This window comes from Arvicola amphibius, chromosome 1 (genome assembly GCF_903992535.2).
Source record: "Arvicola amphibius chromosome 1, mArvAmp1.2, whole genome shotgun sequence".
Lineage (NCBI taxonomy): Eukaryota > Metazoa > Chordata > Mammalia > Rodentia > Cricetidae > Arvicola > Arvicola amphibius.
This window is the reverse complement of record NC_052047.1, coordinates 169708924-169730407: the sequence shown is the minus strand read 5'-3', so window position 1 is coordinate 169730407 and position 21484 is coordinate 169708924. Positions and strand designations below refer to the sequence as shown.

The window sequence follows — 21484 nt, the reverse complement described above, 5'->3', positions numbered from 1 at the left end:
GGGCTGTACTTACTCTGGCAGGGAGGGACTAGTGAATTTGGTCAGTTTCAGAGAGAGAGAGGGGGGGGGCAGAGGCAGAGAGACAGACAGACAGAGAGGGGGGAGAAGAGGAGAGAGAGAGAGAGAGAGAGACGAGGGGGGGGGGCGCGGAGAAGTGGGGAGAGAGGCAGAAGGGAAGCTGCCTCTCCAAGAGGAAGATGGAAAAGAGCTCAGGGAATTCTTGATCACATTTTTATTTTATTTTATTCTTTGTTGTTTACATCCCTGCTTAAAGAGCTGGATGGAACATTTTAATCTCAGAGGAGAGACTATTATACAATTCTGTCCCTCTGTCTCCTACATCCTTTCCACCTTTCTTCCGTAATGATCGCTGAGCCTTGGAGGGGGCATAGATGTCTACCTGTAGCTAATAAACAGGCCACCATGCACAGTATCAGCCACCTCTTCAGGAGCTTCCCCAGAGGTTGAGTAGAGGCTGGCAACAGGAGTGATTTATTGGTCTAAGCACACGTTCAGAGGGCGGTTTGGCAAGCGTGTGACACCCATCTAGTAAAACTCGACAAATTTCTTCCCTATTGGGATTTATGACCTCCCCAGCCACAGGTTTTGGTTCTGGCTTATGGTACCATGCTTGGCTTCTCTCTTACGGAGTGGGCCTTAAATCACAATTGGAAGATGGTTGGTCTTACCCAAGATAGCCGCGCCACTGTTACACAACAAGGCACATCCTGCCTGGCGTGTTGGTGTTTTCTAGCACATAGGGTCTGTGCCCAAGCAGGCATGTTGGTGATGGTTCTCCACCAGCAGCCTGCATGCCCCTCAGATGATACAGAAGCCAGAGAGCAGATTGGGAATTTCTAGTTCAGTCCAGCTTTATTTTTCTATGTCGTGCACTCAAAGAATGCACACGTGGCGTCTTCAGCAATAGGGTCATACCTTCTAGTCTGACAAAAGACCTACAGCAGCAGCAATGGCCTTTAGGATTTGTGGAGCCTCAGGCGCTTCCCTGGCCAACCACTCCCAGGAAGGGAGGTCACATCTGGAACAGCAGTTTTCATCCAATAACCTTATAGCCCCCAGAGTGTCCTGTTCCACCCATGTAGAGTACTTTTGGGAATTTTTTTTTCTGTTTCAATTAACCCAGCACCAGGAAGGTTGTAAGGTAGGTGGAAGTACCACTGTTCCTGCTTGTCTCTCCAAATCTGCAAAACCTTTCTCGAGCATAGGCAGGACAAAGCAACATCCTGAACCACCGTCCAGCAAAAAATAGTGAGGTTACAAAGATATCCTTGGTGATGGCACTATCAGAGTCTGTGGTCAGCTGTTCTGAGGAAGGGTCCGGTGACCTCAGAGGTTCACAGTTAAGATACTAAAGTCAGACAATAGCAGGATCTAATACAGAGTGGATAGGCTCCATCCATTTCTATCAATTGCTTCCTTCGCAGATCAAAGCTGGGTAAAAGGCATAGATAGGAGATGCTCATTTAATTAGCTCCCTGCTGTCCCTGGTCATTCTCTCTGAGGCATTTCCACATTCTGGAGCTCTTCCACAGAGCCTCCCTACATTTCTCCACACCTGCTGGATAGTTTTAGGATAACTTGAGACCAGCTAGAGTCATCAGAGAGGAAGGCACCTCAGCTGAGAAAATGTTTACATAAGAGCTGTCTGTAGGAGGCAGAGGCAGGCGGATCTCTGTGAGTTCGAGACCAGCCTGGTCTACAGAGCTAGTTCCAGGACAGGCTCCAAAGCCACAGAGAAACCCTGTCTCGAAAAACCAAAAAAAAAAAGAAAAAAAAAAAAGAAAGAAAAAAAAGAGCTGTCTGTAGGCAAGCCTATAGGGCGTTTTTGTAATTAGTGATTTATGGGGGAGGGCCCAACCCATTGTGGGTGGTGCCACTTCTGGGCTGGTGGTCTTGGGGTCTATAAGAAAGCTGGCTGAGCAAGCCCTGGGGAGCAAGCCAAAGTAGCACCCCTTTATGGCCTCTGCATCAGCTCCTCCGGCCTCCAGATTCCTGCCCTTCGTGAGTTCCTGTCTGTACTGCTTTTGATGATGAATGGTTATCGGGATCTATGAGTGAAATAAATCTTTTACTTTCCACCTTGCTTTTGGTCATGGTGTCTCATCGCAGAAATAGTAACTGTAACTTAGACAGTGGGCCTGACTTGGTTTGCTCATGTCTACTCAGGGCCAAGGGCGAATAAGGCCCTGTTCTCCCCAGCTGCACCTACTGGCCCCCTGGGTCAGAGTAGCCCTGGGTTGGCACTGTGGGTATAGCTGTAGCTGTTGCCCTTCCATCCACCGTACCTTGTTGTTGGAGTTCTTGACTGGGCAAACCATCTCTACCCCTAGCATAGCCTTTGGTGTAGGGAAATGTACCCGCCTTAGTCTGGGTGGGGGTATTTACCTATACCCTTGGGCCAGGCTTGATTGTCTTTATGTATTTATTTGATTGTATTTATTGTATTGTATGATCTTCCTCTGTAAACTGTCCCTCAGACTTTAAAGCCACTCAGCATCTCCCTAGGGCACGATTTGCCTTTTTATCATTCTTTCCTTAGGAACTCCGGTTTGTCATAAATCCGGCCACGTTTGTCCTCGAGTAACCCAGAAAGACCTCTTCCTCAGCTCCGCCTTTTTACCGTCTCCTCTAGGTTGCTCTCATCTAATGAACTCTCTTTATGTGCCTGTCTAAGACACTGAGATCTGCCAAAGCTTTTCTGACTTCATAAAGATCTTGTCCCAAAAAGGGACTCCGGAAAGCCTCTAAAACGCCGCACCAGCCTAAGGTCCCTGTTGGAACAGTCTTTTCTTTTACTTCTCTGCGAACACAGTCTGTCTGGCCCAAGGAACTGGGGTTCTAACCCAGCTTCTCTTATCCCAAGTTCCTTCAGTAGTGTCTGCCCCTCCTCTGTGGCCTGCTAGTTCCTGATATTTATGGGGACCTCAAGCAGAGATAGCCAAGTGTTCCTAATGGCTCTGATATGCCAGGGGCCAATTTCCGATTTCCTGATGTTGCCCCAGGCTTTGCAGCCATTGTCTTGAGGGATGGGTAGTTAGATTGCTCAATTTTGCTGCCTCCGCAGCAGTCAGACAGATCCTCTCCCACCCCCAAGTCCACAGCCTCACAAGCCAGGCTGCAAGACTGGTTCTTTCGCAGCTCCTGTAACAATCTTCCCTAACTCTAGCATTGTGAGTGCTGAGTATTCCCTTATCACCATAGTTTCTTGCCCTGAACCATGCTTAATGCCCCTGTCTGCATGCTGGATCACAGATTTCCCTCTTTGCCAGCGAAGGTTAGACTTGACGGGTGTCGTTCACTATCTCTTTCTCTCTCTTATCCTCTCTTTTATCTAACGTAGTCACCAAATCAGAGGCTAGCATGGAGGATGCTCGCCGCATCTCCCTTTCTCATTGCAATCGCTCCAGAAAGGGTGTGGGAACCCATGAACTGAGTGCTTTCATGACTAAGGCAGTGATGGTACTCATCCTACGTCCCACTGGGAGATGTGCTCACGGACTACTTAGTATTATGGGAGAACCAAAGCAAGAGTAATGCAGTCTGGGATCTTTTAGGAAGGGTTCGTTTCTCTGGTTCAAGAGGGAGACACCTGACTTCCTAATTAAGAGAGAAAAGCAGGCACATAGGTATTGGTTCAGATAAACCAGATCATTGAGGTCTTGGAGATTCAGGTGAGAAGGTAAGAGATTTTAAGTGTCATGGAAACTATTTGACAGGTTTTAAGTTAATGGATTCAGATGGCTTGCTTTACACCTTAGAAAAGGATGCATGCTTCCTGTGCTGGGAACACTGGTTGGGGAGAAGAATGACCACAGGAGGATATGTTAGGTTAGGTTAGTGAGATAGATGGTGAGTTGGAAGTGATAAATGCTTAGATTGGAGATCGCACATCCAGTAGGTGTTGCTGATGGTTTCTTTTGCACTAGTCAGAATGGGTAGGAGATCAAGTTTATGTTTTGTACATGCTCGGGGCACCTATTAGTCCATCACGAGGGACTGCTGAACACACAGTGGAGGTCTGCAGTAAATTGTGAGTCAGGGATCAAGATGGGAGTGTTAACAACAAAGAGACGATATTTGGTATCATGAAGCTACTAAACTCTGTCCAAGGATGGCAAGGATGGGGAAGCTGACTAAGTCCTGACCTTTGGGGAAAGCAGCACATCATGAGGCTGGGAGGAGGGTCTAAGGCACTGCAACCTGTAAGGTAGGAGGAAAGCCAGGGTAGATGGTATCTTGGAAGGCTCATTAGCAAAGCAATTCAAGAAGGGAGGCGTGATTGGCTAGCTCAGCCGATGGTGTGAGATATGGGTGAATTGGCAAACCCTCTTCCTTCCTTTTGTTTTCTGTCATGCAGTCATTGTTTTATAATTTGTCTTTTAGTCTTAACAGGAACAAAAGCCAAGTGACTATGAAGAAAGAATATGCGTGACTTTTCTCTGTCTGTTAATGATCTGTGATAGATTGAGCACAATCTCACATGCCAATTAATGAGTGCGGTATAAACCATCACCACTTAAGACAGTGTTATGTGCAGTCTCAGTTTGTGGGCTGTAGTTAACCCTCTCTTCAGACTCAAGTTTCCCTTCCCTGTGCCCTCTAGAGCTGGATTGCTTTACATTTGTGAGGTGTTTTCTTCCTCTGTCATTTGTGACGGACAGTTTTGCTGGGTACAATAGTCGGAGCTGGTATCTGTGGTCTCTCAGAGCTAGTAGACCATCTATGCAGGTCCTTCTGGCTTTCAGAGGCTCCGCTGAAAACTCAGGTGTTATTCTCATGGGTGTGCCTTTATAAGTGACATGGTCTCTTTTTCTTTTACAGCTTTTAATATCCTTTCCTTGCTTTGAACATTTAGTGTTTGGATTATTATATGTCTTTATCAGAATCCTCTCAAGGCCCAGAGCTATGTGGAAGAGGAGATAGTAAATGCCAGAGGTGATGGGTGACTCCAGGAAGACACCATCTTCCCAATACGACACTTCTATAATCAATTATATAACAATATAGCTGATACACATAAATTCTCAGATGCTGTGAGAGCACGCTCAAGATCTGCACAGGTTCAAATCAGACAGAATCCTAGCTCTGAGCGGGGAAGTGGACACAGAGTCCCACCCCTCCCTACCTATAAGCTGTTTATAATTGATAACCTACTGGGAAGTGGAAAATCAGTTTTCTCCAATGGAATATCAATCACCACATTCCAAGGTAGGCCCCATGCCCAGGAATTGTTGGCAACGACTAAACGGACCTCATGTTTGTTTTGTGGGCATTTTGTTTTGATATTTACTTTTTGTCTTTGTTTTTAATTTTTTTTTTAAAGTTTTGCTTATTTGTTTTGAGATAGAAAGAACATGAACTGACTGAGTAAGGACGTATGGAGGATCTGGGAGGGATTGGGGGCAGAGAAAGAATATGATCGAAACACATTGTCTGGAAAACAAGAAGTATCCTGACATGGCGAATTAACGAAGAAACTGGCACCGCACCCACCCCTGTCTGCCTTAGCGTTACAGAGCATCTTCCAGACACCCCACATAATGCACTTTCGTGGTTCAAAAGGCTGTTTGGGGGCGGGGGAGGCTTATTTCAGGGCTCTGTGGTTGTGGGTGGAAATCAGCGCGAACAGTCTTAATGTTGTGTTGAGAAGAATCCAGCCCTGCAGTTCCCACACAGTTCTCCCAGGTGCCCTTGGGTGTCCCCGCGAATTCACAGGCGGGCTCTGAGCTATTGTAATTTTCTTTTTTTGAAGCGAACAAAAATACCTGGGTTCTCTCAGCCACCGACTACTGGCTTAAGGTAGCTCATAGTTCCAGCATGAGATCATGCCACATTCCTTTTAGTGACGTCACAGCTTTCCAGACTAAGCTTCGGGGATTTGCTGTACTAAAAAACCCAGTGCATGTTTTATTTTTTTCCTTGTTGTTGTTTTGTTTTTTTAATGTGCAGCAGGAAATAGGGCACCAGAATCTAACTGAAGTCCTACCTCTGAGAAGCTGTGCGGTCCTCAGGAGTAGCCTGTAAAAACCTGTGCTTATTGAAGAATGACTTAAAACTTTACTATCCCAACAATTCCTGTCTTTTTTTCCCCCAGGTGGCTACCAAATTGTTGGGACATAAATATTTACTAAATGATTTGGTTCCAACTATTTAACACATGGAATTGTTGGTATTTTCCATGCCTGTAGAAGTACTAGAGATAATTAACTGAGACTTCTGTTGTGTATAACTGAGGAAATTTGCAAGCCTCTGATGTGGCCCCTTAGGCCCCTAAGAAGAAAAGGGAGAGGTGGGGCCCACACTGGGCTCCAGCTTGAGCTGCCTGCTGACTGGCGTCTCTCAGCTCCTTGCCGCTCAGCCCTCCAGTTCCGTACTTCTGTGAGTGGTTGGTGACTGGGTGAAAAATAACCTCTGTCTATGGGCAGTGTGGCGTCTTTCACGAGAGTGTCCTTCCGACGCAGCAGTCTCCACTTCCCAGCGGCCACTCTGGGGAATGAATGGCAGGTGTTAACTGACACTCTGCCCCAGCTACTGCCCGCCTCCCTTTCTCTCCTTGTAACTCCACCCCACAGCTCCAGGACAGGACCCCTATAGACTGTGTTGTTCAGATACAAGGTTAAGGAGACCGGTGGGAGTATTTCATGTTCTATCCCCACGAGAAATGAGAATGTGTCCCGAGTGCTAGATAACCTAATCACATGGGAGCTTTGAGAACATGGCTGGCTGTGCCATGAGGACCTCTCAGATGACACCACTGTGGGATATACCAGTTGTGGTGTAGTGTGTTTGGCCCTTAAAAATGCAAAGTTTGTGTCTTTTACTAAATCACCTATGCTTAAAAAAAAAAAACAAAGATAACAAAATGAGAGTGATTGACCCATCTATTTTGTTTGGACATGTCATGTGTTTAAGAGTCCTTGGGATTGCCCAAAGACAGAAGGCAGAGAAGTGAGTGAGCTACATTGTGCGCCTTTGTGGGATGCTCAGGTGTCCTGCAGGCACAGAGTGCCCCTGGGGGTCTCTCTTGCTCTGCCTTGCCATTTTCGGCTCCTGGGGAGCCCGGCTTTCTCAGTTTCATCTTCAATCTTGCTCTGGGCCGTGTGCACTTGACTGGTTCTTTTGCCCATCATACACGGCATTCCACCTCTCTCCCCATCATGACCCCTCTTCGTCTGTCACCATCCTCTCTGATTCTCTTTCTGATTAACCTCTTTCATTCTCAGTTCCTCCCCCCCCCCCCGCCGCCTTCTTATGCCTACACCCCCTCTTGGTGCTTCCATCATGAGAGAATCCTCAAGTTTCACATCCCGTTCTGCTTAAAGGCAAAGGGTCACAGAGAGTTGGGGACATTGAGCCCCCGAGACCTAAGTGGTACATCAAAGCTTTACATAGGTCTGTGTTGAGTTCACTAAGTAGGGTTGAGGTGATCTGTGTGGACGAATTCTGTCATGGGTGAATTAATCAGGACTTAGCGCCTCAGCCTGCTTTTCAGAATGCCATGAAAATTTCAGTTGGCTTATATATGCTGATGACATCTTATTTGAGCACCATTATCTTTAGCCATGTTCCAAGGGTGTGATCGTAATCTCTACAGCAGCGCTGACCTGTGGAAGTGTGAGGGCCACAAATGGGAGCCATAGGTGTAATTTAATATTTTAGTAGACTCATTGAATCTAGATATTACTCTTGCTCAGTAGCAACACGTGTTGATGACCGCTTTGCTAAAGAGTACAGCTTCAATTGCCGGACTGTAGGTCCTTCATGCCATTAATGCAACTATTCCTAGTTCCTAGTTCCTAGAAGGATGAGTGAATGGGGCAGGTGCTTGGGCTTGGGGGTCCCCTTAAAGCTCAATGCCAGTCTTGTAATAACTTTATCAAATGGCTGAGAAGTGTGGAGTGTGGCCTGCAGAAATCTAGAAGTCACTGTTGCTCCTTCCATGCAGACTCCTACTTCCCTATCTTCACCTTCCATTCTATTTCTGCTCTTCTTGAAGGGCTAAGATTTACACAGATTATACCTAGCATTGCTGGTAAGGGTAATACAGCAGTTGACAGTTAAAATTACTCCTTTGAATTATTGGAAACCTAGTCTCTTTTTATAACTTAGTTTATATGGCAAAGAAGAAGGTTGACTTTATTCTTGTAATTGTAAATTGTAATTGCAAAATAATATCGTATCCCAGAAAGGCCCAGAGAATCAAATCTATTTTCCAAGGTGCATGTCCCAGTGGTAGGAGACTCTGTCCGCCCCACCCCACCTCCATCTGTGAGTGGAAGTGAGTTTGAACAGGCCCTGTTTCTTTTGCCTTGGTTAGGCATTGTCTTATGTTCTTGGGTGTTACTCTCATGTAACACCATCAAACACATAAACGGAAAACCCGCCATTGATCTTTGGTGTGCGTCTCCCTTGAGAATAGGGCTGTAGAGGTGGGAATTTGTCCTCATAGCCAGGAGCAGAGAAAGGAACTATGAGCCGCTTTACTTCCCCTCCCATTTGGTCCTCCCACTACTGACTTCTCTCTGTTTTTTTTTTTTTTTTCTCCTTTGAAAAGGGGAGTTGGAACTAGGCAATTTTTTTCAGTGTTTTCCACAAGAAACTCCTGTGTGCAGTTCTCTATATGTGAAGGAGGCAGTGGCAGGGAACGGTCACACAGGCAGGGGACTGCAGACCGCTGGTTCTGCAACGAACTCTTTGAAAACAATGGGTATTTGAGACCCTCAGACCTCAGTGAAATTGAGGTTCCTGGTGGTTTCTGTTTGGAGCCCTGCGGATGGCTTGGGATATTGTTCTTTTGTCCTCTTTTAACAGACAGACGTAAGTGTGTGTATGTGGGTCTTCATTGGTGTCCAGGACGTACCTGGAATGTTGATTGACAGAGCTCACGGAGGGAAGACGAGAAACCCATGGGGTCCATTGGTGCTTGCCAGAGCAACTGCTTGCTGGTGTGGCTTTGCTGTAGTAAATCTGAAGAACTGTTTGGAAACGAGGTTGGAACAGTTCAGAGGTTAGGTGACTCCCATGCATTCGGAATGTGGAATGTTGCTTGGGTCAAGAAGAAAGGGAAAGAATGAAAGTAATGTCACCCTGGGGTGGCCCTGTACTTTGTTTCCAAATAGCTCCAGATTATCAGCGATATTAATCATATAATAAACATATTTAGTAGAGTGTGAGTGGGTCATTGCTGTGTTCACTTGATTTAGTTTCTTAGTTTATGATCTGGACTTTCTCTGCATAGGCTTATTCTGTATGAGGACGGTAGTACCATTATTTATTCGTCAATATTTAACACTGTTGTTTAATTCTTACTGAGGTGTCTTCAGCTCCCAAACAATGCTAAATTATACTCGGTTTCCCCCTAATTTTAAGAAGGTTGTTGGTATAGGAGTTGTTAATGCTCCTTGGGATCTGAGGGTGGGTTTTAGGGAAAGTTCTTTAATGCCTTCACAAACACATTTGGTTTGACGAGATCAGTAGATACATGTTGATACCTATAAGCATGTGTGTGTGTGTGTGTGTGTGTGTGTGTGTGCGCGCGCGCGTGCACATGTTTGTGTGTTGCTAACATAGCAATGAATTTGTGGGGATGTAATTTCTTACAACAATGAAATACTCAGATTAACATTCCCCCAATCTTAGAAACAAACATAAATTAACGTATGTTTCTGGGAAAAATCTTAGAAGGTTTTATAAAGAACAGTCAGCGACCATTCAGGTTGTACAAGAACAGGGCTCAGCAGCTGCTGATAGTTTAAAGGCACCAACAGCCTTTCCTTTTAAATGGTTGACAGACAAACCTGTGTGGATTAAGCCATGGTCTTTAACAATAGAGAAACTGCAGGCCTTAGAACAATTGGTACAGGAGCAGCTAGGTGCTCGGCATATTGAAGAATCAACCAGCCCTTGGAATTCTCCTGGATTTGTTATTAAAAAGAAATCTGGAAAATGGAGAATGGTAACAGATCTAAGAGCTGTTAATAAGGTGATTCAGCCAATGGGCTCTCAACATATATATACATACATTCTTATACAATATGTCATACTCTTATAATTATTCTCTTTCTATAATTACACCAGCACACTTTATAATTAACTTTATAATTTAATCATGTAAATAGTTTGTCTATTTACTCTTTACTGTGAGATGACCATCTTCGAGCTTTTCTTCCCCTTTCTTTGTAAAGAGCTGTCGTAAGATCTCTGAAGGTATGCCCCCTTCAAACAGCGGCTTTCGGGTTGACTGTTGTACCAGCAGAGGGAAACGGTTGTTCAGGGGAAACAGGCAGTCCCGGGGTTTAAACCTTAGGGAGGCCTGAGGTGCTTGAGAATGGGGGTGGGAGCCTATTTCCCCGTGTTCTCAGGCACACAGAACTCAGGCAGACAGGGGAAGGTGGGCTGACCAGAGATAGTCAGGGCCTTTGAAACCCAAGAGGGTTTAGAAACTGTTTGACTAGGCAGTGAAGCCGATTGACTAGGGTTCGACTGTTCTCACAGATGTGTTCTGTAAGTTAAATCAAGCTGCATGCAAGCTTGTTCGGTTGAGGTAGAGCTGCCTTAAAGCTGATGTTACATCCTTTGGTGCTGGTGTTTGAGTCTGCGATGTGAACAGTAAATGTCTGTGTCGCTGGACAGCGTTCCGGGAAACCATGAAACCCGTCCCAGTTTATGTCCGGAGTTAAAAGGGACTGAACCGAGGAGCCTACTGATGGTTTCTAGAAAGGATCTAAAATCGGCTGCGTGCAGTTTTGTCTTGGAAGTGACAGGAGATAAAGATGAAACTAGCTTTGACTTCAGTCTTAACCAGGTTTTGTGGCATAGAGGCCGTCAGTGGGTATCATGGGGTTCCCTCCATTTGGGCAAAGGATCCTGTCTGTAATGGCGGGCTGTGTTTTAGGAAGAATTTACTTATGGCCTAAGCTGATTGGAGATACCAGAAATCCCAAAGCAACCAAAAGTAGCACTTAGAAAAAAAAGATGCATGTAAATTGTAGCCATTAAGATCCTCAGTAGAAAGCCGGGGGGCGGTGGCACGTGCCTTTAATCCCAGCACTGGGGAGGCAGAAGCAGGTGGATCTCTGTGAGTTCGAGGCCAGCCTTGTCTACAAGAGCTGGTTTCAGGACGGGCACCAAAGCTACAGAGAAACCCTGTCTCAAAAAAAAAAAAAAAAAAACCAGTAGAATGACGAAAAGACTTCATTTTTAGCCCCTGAGTGACTAATTCTACTGACTTCTTAGGAACCATAGCTCATTCCTTTCTGTAGTCACAGACTGATTTTGTGTATACTGTTTTTTCTTTTGTGCAGAAGCACTTAATGCTGACCAGCAAAGCCTTAACCCTTTAAAGGTTTATTGCTTCTTAAGCTGGCTCACATAGGAAATGGTCCTACTTAAAAAGGGGTGTTTCCTTTGTAGCAGATCGGAAAAGCAGAAACCCAGCCAAGAATGACTTTTTCCTGATTGTTCTTTCTGGTAGTTTGCTAAGTCAAACTGGAAAGGGAAAAATAAATGCTGGAGCAAGGAACAGCAGATAGGAGAAGGAACACAGTCTGTGAGCATTACTGACAAGCGTTGTGATAGTGGAAATGCCGCGTTTGGGCTTGCCTGCGTCAGTCCCAGCACGCCGTGCCACACTCCTGGGAGTCTTAGAAATGGGAAGGAGGGTGGCTGCCGCAGGCTTTTAACAAGCAGGGTGTAGGCACTGATACCGTCACACGCACCGAGTAGGGAAGGTGTGGGCTTTGGAGTTTTCCTGGCATGAGTCCATTCATAGCCAGAGTATTAGCCATTGGCAAAGCCCGTGGGTTTGGAAATGCCTAACGAAAGCCCTCGGCCTCCAGTGATTCACGCTCAGATATGATGAGAGACAAGGCTGGGAAACTAAGGTGGAGCTGTATGTCGTAGCCTTCAAACGGCAGACTATAGTGTTGGCAGAAGAACTGATTGAAGGGGGTGGAAGAAGTGACATGTTTCGAGTAGTGTTCAATATGGGGCAGCTAGCAACTAACAATGTATTTTGGGAAAAACAACACCTTGTGCATGCATATGGGTTACATTTAGGGTTAATCAAAATTATTTTTGGTGCCACTGGAGGTTTGGAGTTTGTGGTTTATTTCTTTCTTTATGTATTCATCTTGTAAATTCATTCATTTTTACTACTTCTTTAGCATCTACCATTATGTGCTTATACACCTATAGCTCCTTTCCCATGGCCCAGGATCTTGTATCACGGTCAGCCTTGTTCCTGTAAACACGCCGTAAAGTGAGGAGGGCTGATAGGATAGTTCCCATTACCTGCATCGAGTGTGGAAACCTTATAAAGTTAAACATTTGTAGATGGTAACTTAGCCCCAGAGACCAGGTCTTCTGGTCACTCAGACAAATGTGTCTCTGTGGGTAGAACTCTTGATGCTAAGAACTGAGGGATCACAGCCATGTCTTCTGCAAGACTCAACTCCCCCTCTTTTCCCCCCTCCCTGCCTCCCTCCCTCCCTCCATATCCTCCTCTCTCTTTTTCTTTTCTTTTCTTGATCCCCTCTACACGATTTGGCCTAGTCACTGCTCAGATTATTAAAATAAATGATACAGTTGGTGGAATTATTAAGCCGCTCAACGTGCATCAAACATGTTACAACAACTTAAAAGGTCTGAATACATATTTATTTCCTAGTCTTTTGATGTTGGACCAACGTCTTTTCTCTGATTGAGGGTCTTCCCGGAGTTCACTTCAGTCATCTGCATTGCATAACTCTTGTAAAATATTGATCTCTTTAATGTGGAATTGAAACTTAAAAATATTTGTGAAGCAATCTTGAGTGGTGAATCATTTTTGGGTTTCCAAAGTCCCCCTAAGATCACGCACAAATACCTACCCCATATCTAATTTAGCAATAGTGTTTTAAAAGCATCTCATCTGGAGAAAAAGAAAACATCATCAAGGTAGTTTTCATAGGAAAAAAAAGCTGTCTGTTCTTACTCCCTTTATGTAATATTTAATTAAATTATGTAAATACTAACAGCACACACCGCCACGAGCATGCCTGTCATAAACAGGTTTGGGAACAAACAGTGACTCTTAGTAATTATCCATCTCCATTGGTGGGAGCTAAATCACCCGGGCATATTGGAGACCAGTGTCCTAGCTCTGAGTGGTAAGTGTCACGGGCAGCTATCAGTTTCTTTTACACAGGGAATAGCAGACAGCAGTTACCCTGGCGATTCAACTAAGACAGACTCAGACTCAATAGCACTGAAGCTCTTACACCACTATAGAGGTTCAGAGGGTGGGTGGGGGGGTTAGGGAGATGTCATATGTTCTCAGCAAAGGGAAGAAGACATTTCATCATGTGATAATGTGGGAGAGTCTGGTAGACCCTCTCTTCATTCTGTTCAAAATTCTTTTCTCTGCTTTGCTTCATCAGAAACACTTCCCCACACCAGGTAGGTTAAGTGAGGATTTTGTTGACTTCCTAATGCAAAACCATTCCGGTAGCTAGAGACTTAGAAATTTAATCTTCCACCATTGGTGTGGAGCCCTATCTATCCTGAGCAGATGTAGATAAACCCTGTCTTAACACCATCAGATTAGCTTCAGTGATTCTCTTGGATGCCCTGACCTTCTGCACTAACTCCCACAGACTTGAAAATGACTCAGCCTTGCTCCAGCATATTGGCCGAAATATGCTAAAGTGGTATGTTTTGTTTTCAAATGCATTCTTTATTCTAACCCTGCTAAATAAAAAAAAAGAAGTTAAAAATGATGGAGCCATTTCCCATTTATAACTTTCAAATTAACCATGAAAGTTCTAGTATTAAATTGACGAAATAGCCATACCTATGTTGGTTTTGTATGTGTATTGTGTGTGTACATATGTGTATCTTACATACAAGGTACAGAAATGTGTATGCCTACAAATAGCACCCACAGACCCATAGTTTTGATAGACTGAAGATGCTAATGCCTGGGGTGTGGTGATGGGCTTCCATGAGCAGTCTCAGAGATAACTTGAAAACAGAAGTGCTCAAGCTCTGGCTCCTGGGTTCTGACTTAGGTAAATACAGTATCCGGGAGGTAGTGGCACACACCTTTAGTCTCAGCACTCAGGAGGCAGAGGCAGCAGATCTCTGTGAGTTCGAGGCCATCTACAGAGCTAGTTCCAGGATAGCTGGGGCTACACAGTGAGACCCTGTCTTGAACCTCCCCACCCCCAAATGGGTTAAGATATTGGCTTTTTTTTTTTTTTTAAGAGAAGACCCTACATGCTGAGCCAACCCTGTCCTTCACTGGCTCCTGAGATAGCTGGCCTTGTCTCTTACTGGACTCTGCTGAGGGAGAGCTGGCTGCTCCCCTTGGGGAGAGCTTCCCCACTCCCAGTACTCAGGAGAGATGGCCCCACCCCTCACCATGGAGAGCTGATTTTGCCCCTCCCCTGAGAGGGGCGGTCCCAGTGCCCCAGACAGACCAGCTCAGCTACCTTGCAGACCCACATCCTTATGGCAGTGAACATTTTGTGGGTGGGTCTGATTGGGCAAAGCCTACACTTCCTGATACACTGCAGCTCACAGCCAGATGCCACTAGGGGGAAGAGGAGTTGTTGGAAAGAGGGAGGAGCAAGGTGTTTTTTTGTTTTATTTTTAATTATTTTGGGGGGACACTTCAGGGGTGAGGGACAGATATGGAGGGACTGGGAGGTGGTTGGGTTGAGGTGCATGATATGAAATTCCCAAAGAATCAATAAAGAATTGATTTTTTTGATTTATTAAAAAAAGGAGACAGAGAGAGAGGCAGACAGATACATACACACAGAGAGAGACAGAGAGAGAGAAAAAAGACACTAATGACTCAAGTCTTAGAATTTTTTAATGTGAGACCAGGTGGTTGTAGGGTTAATCATGGTAATTCATCTAGAATTCATTATAATTTCAATATGCAAATAAGGCTGGCTCTTCTGTACTCATGACTCATCTAGAATAGTGCTGTTCAGTAGAAACAATGTAAGTGGCACACAGGAACTGCATAAGTAATGAAAACAGTTTTAGTGGCCACGTTGAAAAGTACAAGTGTAGTTAATTTTAACATAGTGTATCTGAAATCCTGTTTCTGTATATAATCCAACATAAAAGATCTATAGCGAGAGCTAACTTTTATGTGCTACGTCTTCTCAACCCAGTGTGTTGTTTATGGAGCATGTCATATCCAGAATGGCCACATCTCAAGGACCCAGTGGCTATCCAGGGTTGGCAGCTGCCCTCCTGGGTAAGTGCTGGTGTGGGATGTCCCGTGGTAATGACAGGGACCGCTTCTCTTTGGTCTTGGACCCCCACTTGGTACCGGAGCCTCCATCTGTCAGAGCTCTTGTGTGGTATACATTGGCTCTGCCCAACAGCCAGCTGGCATCAATGCTTTGGGGAGTGCGGCTCTTTGGTATGTTGCTGTGTGTTTGATTTCACCTCAGAGGGAGCAGATGGATTCCTATGGAGCTTGAATAAAGATGATTGTTCCTCAGAAAGAGCCATGTTGAGCAACAAGTATAGGATTTCTTGGATGATGGCCAAGCCCGAGCAGGTTTTCTATAGCTTGGTTGGCACATATTTTGCCCTCTTCCTGGAGATGCCCTGTAGTTAAAAGGTGAAAAAAGCCTGCTGTTTTATAGGGAGCTGCAAAGGACAAGGTGCTGCTGAAACTGAGCGTGTTGGGAGCCCGTTGACAGGGAGCAGGATGGGTCAGGGAGCGTCCCCATCAACACACCTTCCATAGTGTTCAAGCTCCCTCACACCCCTGTAAGTGCCTGTCATGCCTGAGGGACCCAAGGGCACAGGATGTATATATACGGTACAGTTCTATTTCAAGAGACGAGAAGAAAGCAGTGGTATCATTTCTGTATTAAAATGAATGCAGCTGTTGGCTGCGTGACTGTGACTCAAAGCCCATAAGCCTTTGAAAGCCCAGAGCACGAGCCTGGGGCTAGAGTTGGAGCTGATAGTGAATTTGCTTTGCGTTTAATGCGGCTTCAGTTTTCAGCATGCGCACACAGGCAGCCAAGGAAGCGCTGGCAGGGTCTTAATTATAAGGGTGCATTATCCAGGGAGGAACAGTGTGTTTGAAATCAATGTTTTGGAAGAAAAAGAAAACAAATAGGTGCGAAGATTAGTTTCAGTAGGTAAGTTAGTTTACGGAGAAAACGTGTGCACATATATGCACAGATAACACAGTCTTTTCTTCAGACTAGCCAAGGTTCCTATTCCCCTCCTATGCCGTTTGCTTCTACCTGAACATCCTCCCCCTCCACTGGAATTGAACGAACCGTGCTGTGCTACTTAGGTGCTTGTCAGTCATATTCATGTTAGAATTATAAACTATTTTTATTTTTTTCTAACTGTTTTTGCTTCCATCTGTTTTTAAGACCAAATGTACATTGAATATAAGATGAAGATGAAACTACCTATTACTGCCATGGTTTCTTATGATTTTACTCATGATTGTTGTGGGGTTTTCCGAGGTGAAATTTAGGAAAAGAGGATTGAAGTTCACATTAGAAGGTGAGTTCGTGGTGACTGTGCCCACGGTGCAGAAACTGGAATTTTTGTTTATCATTTAAATGAAGTGGGTAAAAAAAAATAAGATTAAATGACTTCTGAAATAGTCTAACATGAAAAAGTATTCCTGAAGTTGGAAAAATAAGTTAGTAAACATAAAGTAATGCAGATGCATGGGACAGGTTGTAAAAGGTTAAAAGGTCGAGTGGATGAGAGGAAACACACGTGTCACTCGGTGACACTCCTGAAACGCAGAACCCAGGGCAGGTAACACTTTTTAAACCTACTACAGTGCTTACTTAGAATAAAAAAAAACAACAACACTTTATTCATTTATTTTATGTGTATGGGCGTTTTGCCTGCATGTATGTATGTGCACCATGTGTATATGTTGTGTGACAGAACTTCTCCTGGGGACATGAAACACACTTGTCTCCTCACCTCGGTCAGGGAACCCACGACAGCCTAACAAATGGACACCCCCAAAGTTCAGCTTGGCGAGCCAGTGAGTTTTATTGGGGTTACTTGCAGGAGCATCACCAAAGCCCACCCAAGCATGTGTCACAGCTCACAAAAGCTGGGAACCTGGAGCATGCTGGCTGCACAGCTTTTGGGTAGCTCAGTAGGTTGGAGGTTGTCCTTCCCAGGTGCCTCCGTTGGCCTAAATCTCTTCCAGGTATCTCTCTGGTTTCTGCTTCTCCCAGGCAGCTCTCTTGTCTCAGAGTCTTCTTTGCAGCTGGGCAGGGAGGGGCCTAGTGAATCCACTCTACTTCAGGGAGTTCTTGAAACTCTTTTGTTGTTTATCTTCATGCCTCGGGAGCTCCATGCAGGATGGAATGTTTTAACCCCAGAGGAGACTTGAACAATGGCACGTCTGGTGCCCGTGGAGTCCAAAGGAGGATGTCAGGTCCCCTGGGACTGGAGTTTTAGACCAGCTGCCATATGATGCTGGGAGTCACATCCAGGTCATGTGGAAAAGCAGCTCCTGTTCTTAACCACTGAGCCATTTCTCCAGCCCCTTTAAAGTACTTTTAAAATTAGCTATGGATGTATTCAAATGGAAACATTTTTGATTTCCTAGATATAATTTAATAAAGGGAAAGAAGTAAATAATGGAAAAACAATCAAGAATTTTTTGCTTCACGTTTTCAGGAAGGCTTCTCTTCGTAGCTTGGCAGATACCCTGTGCTTACGAGGTAAAAGATAATAACCTGCATCTCCACATACGCTTTTTTACCCAGCTGAAGGGACCATAGAAAGAGTGGAGTGTTAGCCTGGCGGCTCTTAGCTGGGCTGGTTTTATTTTACCTTATTTTGTGTGTGTACTGGTAGTACTAGGCAGATTTCAGGAAGGAAAGTAGAGTGTTGGTGGTGATGGGTAAATTCTCTGATGTGGGCAAGACCTCTCATTCTCAGTTCCAAAAGAGTTATATTGACATGCATTCTCTTCCTCCTATAAAAGTAATAGCCCGCTTCCTTCTGTCTGTTCTGGGCAGGGGAGGATGTCACATGGGTCTTGAGGAACCTCGTCCCTCCTCTACTGCCCTTCGGTCGCACTGTGGCAGTCCCTTGGGATACGCTCTAGAAGGGGACACCCCAGTAAAGGAAGCAAGTGACTTCTAGTCTTCTCATGGGAGTGGTCCCAGAGGCTTGCTTCTGCCACTGTGCCCAGTGGGAAAGAAAGAAACACCACAGGTGGCAACAAAAAAATTCCTGGAGAATTTTTTTTTTCCCCTCTGGAATATTTTTAGGTTTAAATCCTGAGGAAGGGATTCTGGAGAGCCTTTGGGCAAAGGTAGAGAAAAGGGAGCACGTGTTGCCTGCCCACGTGGTACTGCTAGGGCAGCGAACTAACAAGGACAGGGAAGTTATCAAAACCATGCCCAACTGGGTAAAGTGCTGAAGGCACAGAGGACGAGGAGCAAGAACATACCTTTCCAGTGTTTCAAAACAAACCACGACGGGGGAAATGAACATGTACGTTTGTAGTTCTGCTCGCACTGTAGATTCTAGAGAAACAGTGGGAAAACAGTCAACCCACACGCCTTGTTAATGATGTAAGTCAGGGCATCAGAACCACTCCAGGTTTTTACAGTTACATTTACAGAACGGGGGTGGGGGGGGGCTGTAAAGATGGTAGACTTTGATAATGAAAGCATATCACTGAAACAGCCAGACATGGTTTAAAAAGTAATTAATCTCAAATGATAAAAATACCATTTGTTGGATTTTCAGCCATGACTTGGAACTCATCAGAGTAAGTCCCAAGTAAAAATTTCCTCTCTTACTCCAAACATGTAGTCAGTCAGTCAGTCTGTCTGTCTGTCTGTCTGTCTGTCTTTCCTCTCCCCCCTCCCTCCCTCCCTACTTTCCTTGCTTCCTTCTCTCTTTTAACTGTACATTTGTCTGTTGTCCTGTTGAAGTCTTCAGCACTCTGACTTCTCCGCTGGTTGTAAAGTTGTCACGTGTGGCTCTTTATTCTTCCCATTGTAATCTTTTGGATTCATAGTATTTCCCCTGGAGACTCTCCCTAACCCTGGCTGGGGTGTGTACTTAGGTTATTTGGAAGTGTAGCTTTGCAGTTTTGGATAATGAACCGTGAGCATCTTTCCCCTCAGTTTGGATGGTTTTTAAAACGTTTTTGAAGCAGGATGTGTGAAGGAGATGAACATGTGGGTGGCTCTGTCCTCAGTGGCAGATTGCTCTCTGAGGCATTTCTGTGCTGTCCACACGGGGACGGGAGAGTGGGTGCCGTGGTCATATGACCTGCTCCTCCACAGGATTCCCTTGGCTTGGCTCAGCTGGAGGCAGTTCTCGACACGAGGTGAGGTGACTGAGTCACCCTCCAGGGAATCCTGAGCTTAAAATATATTCCACAAATTGCTGTGGAAAAGAAGAAGAACTCTATCACTGGAGGAATTAGGTAGCTTTCATTGCAGGGGCTCGCTTTCTCAGGTTTCTCTTGTCTTCTGTAACATCACAGGCCTAAAAACTTAGGGTGTAAAGGGAATTTGCATAAACTGAATCTTGTCAAGACGCCTTCCACATAGCTGGGGCTCCACACCATTTGTGAGTAATTAAATGCTGTGGAAAAGTTGTTGACAGTCACCTTGGAGCGAGTGCCTTTTGGTCTGTAGTGGCAATTAGACTGCTGTGTTTGACAGCTTTAGATGCTTTCCACCCATGTTTTCTTAAAGTGGGGTTTGCGTCTCCAGTTCACTCTTACAGCCAATGTTTGCAAATACTGTAACAAAAAACTGTTCCAGCCTAAAAACCAATATTCAGTCTGTCACATCCCAGCCCGTGTGGAAAGGGAAATACTTTTTAAAAGCGGTAATTCTTAATATCATAAGCTGTTTGGAGCAGGGGCTATTTGAAAGCTCCCAGCTTCAGTAAATGAAAGAGACGTACTGATGGAAGCCACAAACATGTTTAGTGCATGAGATCACCGGCCTCATTCTCACCTTCAAAACAAAGGCTTTCCCTTCTCTCTAGCTGTGTTTTTTTTTTTTTTTTAATCCTGCGCCCCCCCCCCCCCCCCCGCCCTTGACAATCACATCAAGTTTTCCTGGCTTTGGGCAGGGAGCAGTTCTCCAACTGTTAAGCCGTGTGAGAACAGTGAACTTGGTCAGCCAGGATCATTTGTGTTCAGTTGTCAACAAAGGCTTGTTTTACTAGGAACAATGACTACGCAGGTTTGTGCAGAGTGTTGTGTGCAGTGGTGTTAATCAGTAAGCAGCTTGAGCCATACCCACAATCCCTTCAACATAGCTATTTTGCTCTTTCGGGTGACTGTTGTTCCTGCCCGTTGGCAGCATCTGAAAAACACATTCATCAGTATGCAGGGATGCGCTCTGCAGAGAGGGCTTGAATCCTTCTGCTGGTCTTTCATTGCGCCTCACTAGCGCGCCGCCTGTTAGTGTTGGTGTTTAGGAACAGCGAAGTGATTAAATGACAGTGATGTAGGTCTCAGGTCAAGATGAAAGATATTTTTCCTGGTTTGGAAATAACTTCAGTGTCCGTGATGGAGTGTGCTTTTTACACACAGGGCCTTGGATTCACATACCTACCCACGCTTGCACAGAAAGGAAGATGTGGCCCTTGGGAGGGCCCTAGTCTAGAGCCAGGGGACTAAGTTAGCAGTGAATGAATTCTTCTGCTCTGTTTGACAGAATTCTTCTCCTCTGTTACTGAAAGGACTGAATTGCCATAGGAGACATTGAGCATAATTTGTGGCATGACTGAATGATATTAAGTTATTAGAAACTTCAGGATGATAGTTGGAGTCCCCTCGGAGTCCTGATCAGTGGCACACATATAAACCCTCCCCATGTCTCAAGAGTCCTCCCTGCCAGCTTTACCAACCCAGTGATGCCCACCATATTTGTGCGTGTGCCTTTCACAGAAGCTGGAGCTCTTGCTTTTGGCTGGACTGGGTGGCCAGTTTGTCGTCATGTTCTGACTGTTTCTACAGTCCCCCTGCAAGGAGTGGTTTAGAGAGATGCATTGCTGTGCCCAGCTTTCATGTGGGCTCTTGGGACCCAAATTCAGGTTCTTATGCCTGTGCAGCAGACACTTGACCCACTGAGTCATGTCCCCCACCCCATATGCCATTTTCAGGAAGCCCCATGGGTGATTGTCCATGCTCGAAGCAGGTAGATTTATGCCATTGGACGCAGGAAGTGACACCTTTTTGAATGCTTTTGGCTCTCCTTGTGTGGTGAGAGTGAAGAGCTTGAAGTGTGAGATACAAAGTCGAATAGGGATCTTCTTTATTTTTGGCTGCACACATAGCTGATGGCTGAGCTGCTCTCCAGCCCATGAATGTTCTGAGTAGTATAGTGACTTTGAGAAAGTCACTTGAGCTCTCAGTGTTACCAACAGGCATATGAGTAATGGGTTGATATTCTAATGCTCACCACTAACTGGA

The 21484-nt window shown here is 45.2% G+C and overlaps 1 protein-coding gene across 1 annotated transcript in view; it reads left to right on the top strand.

Annotated features, from left to right (window-relative positions):
• The window catches only part of Glis3 (GLIS family zinc finger 3), a 407608-nt gene that overhangs the window by 12504 nt on the left and 373620 nt on the right, over window positions 1-21484 (top strand). The window lies entirely within an intron of this gene.